The sequence below is a fragment of the Petaurus breviceps genome, unplaced genomic scaffold (genome assembly GCF_028583685.1).
Source record: "Petaurus breviceps papuanus isolate PSGF00001 unplaced genomic scaffold, PetGlider_PUasm1.0 218, whole genome shotgun sequence".
In the NCBI taxonomy this organism is placed as follows: domain Eukaryota; kingdom Metazoa; phylum Chordata; class Mammalia; order Diprotodontia; family Petauridae; genus Petaurus; species Petaurus breviceps.
Genome location: NW_027185872.1, coordinates 3,194,031 through 3,197,351, shown reverse-complemented (window position 1 = coordinate 3,197,351; position 3,321 = coordinate 3,194,031). Strand labels below are relative to the sequence as shown.

Genomic DNA, 3,321 nt, shown 5'->3' with positions numbered 1-3,321 from the left:
AGCCTCAGCACACAGCAGACACAACCACTAGAACTCCTGATCAGCACCAGGTAAGCATCAGACCACTACAGCCTCCAGTAGCACCAGCCAACTCCCAGTTCCAGCCCTGAGAGCAGACCAGACACAAGGGAGCTCACAGGCCTCAGGGCAGCAACAGTGTAGAATCAGCTAAACAACCAGGGCCTGCAACTGCTAGCAAAAGGAGCCAGAGACAATGCCCCTTCTGCCCCTGGACCAGAGCTCTAACTTAAGAGAGAGGAAAAGGCGAACAAACGATTGGAAAACAACAGCAACAACAACAGTCTGACCACAGAAAGTGATTGCAATGCCAGGGAAGACCAACACAGAAACTCAGAAGATGGCAACAATGACAACATACCTCTGAGGAAAAAAATAGAAAATGGGAAGGGATCTCAAGCCCAGAATGATCTCACTGAAAAACTCAAAAACAAATTTAAAAATCCTATAAGAGGGAAAGATAGAATAAATATTAGGAAAAGAAAGGAGAGTGATGCAAGAGAATTATGGGGGAAAAGCCAACAGCATGGGAAACTGCTTAAAAAGTAGAATTGGACCCATGGAAAAAGTGATTCAAATATCCACTGAAGAGAACATCTCCATAAAGAGTACAATTGGACAAGGTGACATGTCCATCCGGCCTGGAGTGGGTACTCCCTGGCTCAGCTCTCATGTCTGCGGGGTGGGCCTGGCTCTCAGAGCAGTGGTGTGGGGTAGCGGCAGCAGCATGGCAGGCTGGGCTTGCGATAACAAGATGAGTCTGGAAGTGGTGGATTCCAACCTGTACAGTCACCTGATGGCATTCAAATGAATGGGAATTGTGAAGGATTATGATCAAATCCATACCTTTGCTGTAGCAGTGGTAGGAGTTTGTGGAGGTGGTAGTGTAACTACTGGAATGCTAACCAGATGTGCCATTGGTAAGATATTACTGTTCGATTATGACAAAGTAGAACTGGCCAACATGAACAGACTTTTCTTCCAGCCCCACCAGGCGGGATTAAGCAAAGTTCAAGCAAATTTACAGAATACTGATCCTGATGCTCATTTTGAAGTTTACAATTATAATATCAGCACAGTGGACAACCTTTAACATTTTATGGATAGAATAGATAATGGTGGCATGGCAAGTGGGAAAGTTTTTGGTGTAGTCCTAAGCTGTATGGACAAATTTGAAGCTCGAACAGCTCTTAATACAGCTCATCATTCCCAGGGATTCTGCTTGTTTTGTGTGCTCCTCCACTGATAGTTGCTGCAAATATTGATGAAAAGACACTAAAAAGACAAGGAGCTTTTGCAACTAGTCTTCGCAGTACTGTGGGAGTGGTTGCTGGAATTCTTGTACAAAATGTGTAAAAGTTTCTGTTAAATTTTGGTACCATGAGTTTTTACCTGGGGTATAATGCAATGCAAGATTTCTTTCCCACCATGTCCATGAAGCCAAATCCTCAGGGTGATGACAGAAACAGCAGGAAACAACAGGAAGAATATAAGAAAAAGTTGCAATTCTTCCCAAACAAGCGGTTGTTGAACAAGAAGAAGAAGAAATACTTTAATGAGGATGATGGTTGGGGTAGTGAGTTAGTATCTGAGATTTCAGAAGAGAAGATCAAAGATGCTTCTGGTCCTGTTCCTGGTTTGCCTGAGGGAATTATGGTGGCATGCACAGTTCCAAAAAAAGGAAGAAGTTCACCTGCCTGGGGGGGGGGTGGAGAATCAGTGGAAGATTCTGGGGAAAGTTTGGAAGAATTTATGGCCAAGATGAAGAACATGTAGTTTTGTTTCACCTTCTACCTTCTGGAGAAACTGAAGAAATACATTTTAAACTCAAGAATTCCTGCATTGTTAGTAAAGGTTAAGGTGGAATCATTTGATATGTAGTCTGTATTTGGTACTACATCTTCCTCTTTGAAATTAAGAGTACCTTGATTTGATTTCTTTTATTCACTAGAAGAATCCTCAGACTATGAAGAAGGAACTGTAAGATGCTGTGACATATATTTTTTCATATCTAGCCACTAAGAAATAAGACTTTTGGCCCCATAAAAGAAGGTCAAGGTAATGGATGTCACCTTCTGCGATAGAACCTGGGGAATCAGATACATTGTGCATAGAAAGCCATACTACATTAGGATATGGAGGCCAGTTACATACAGTTAAGATTAAGGAGTTGTCTTTGTTGTACCTTGATAGTTTGGGAACTAAAATGTTGAAATGAAAAATAAATTTTATAAAATTAAAAAAAATATATTAGTATATGATGTTGAAATAAAGGCAATGATTGGTATAAAAAAGAGTACAATCAGACAAATGTAAAAGAAAGTAGAAAAACTGATTGAGGAAAACAATACTGTATAAATTGGAATTAGGCAAATGGAAGTTAATGATTCTGTGACATACTAAGAATCTATCAAACAAATTGAAAAGAATGAAAAAAAATGAAAGAAAATGTAAAATACTTCATGGGAAAACAACTGACCTGTAATATAGATCCAGAAGAAACGATATCAGAATCATTGGACTCTCTGAAAGTCATCAAAAAAAGGACCTGGACAGCATCTTTCAATAAATTATCAAGGAAAACTGCCCTGAGTTCCTGGAACAAGAGGGTAAAATAGTCAATGGAAGAATCATCAATCACCTTAGGAAAGAGATCCTAAAATAAAAACCCCAAGGATCATTATAGTAAAATTTCAGAACCACCAGGTCAAGGAAAAAATATATACTACAAGTGGCCAGAAGAAATAATTCAAATATCAGGAATTCACCATCAGCCTCACACAAGACATGGCAGCTGCAACATTAAATGACTGGAGGTCATGGAATGTGGTGTTCCAATGGGTAAAATACAACCAAGAATCACTTACCCAGCTAACTTATGTATAATTCATCAAAGGAAAAAATGGTCATACAAGAAATAGTAGGATGCCAAGCCTTCACAAAGAGAAGACCAAAACTAAACCAAAAAATTGACCTCCAATATCAAGACTAAGAGAGGTATAAATACATATCAGGGAAAAGAAAAGATAAGGGACTCAACAGAGCTAAACTATTTGCATCCCTACATGGGAAGATGGTGTTGTTACCCTTAAAAATTCTATCACTAGGGGGATGGAGCCAATATGGTAGCATAGAAACAGGAAAACTTCCTGAGCTCCCCCCATAATCACCTCAAATACCTATCAAATATGACTCTAAACAAACTTCAGAGCTACACTACACACAAAGTGATGGAGAGAAACAAATATCCCACTGAAGGCAGTCAGGCAGGCTAGCAGGAAGGGTCCTTCTCAGCACACTTGG

The 3,321-nt window shown here is 39.8% G+C and overlaps 1 pseudogene; it reads left to right on the top strand.

Moving 5' to 3' along the window:
* The first annotated feature begins 673 nt into the window (after positions 1–673).
* Positions 674–1,794, top strand: LOC138165963 (ubiquitin-like modifier-activating enzyme 5 pseudogene; annotated as a pseudogene).
* Positions 1,795–3,321: the final 1,527 nt, after the last annotated feature.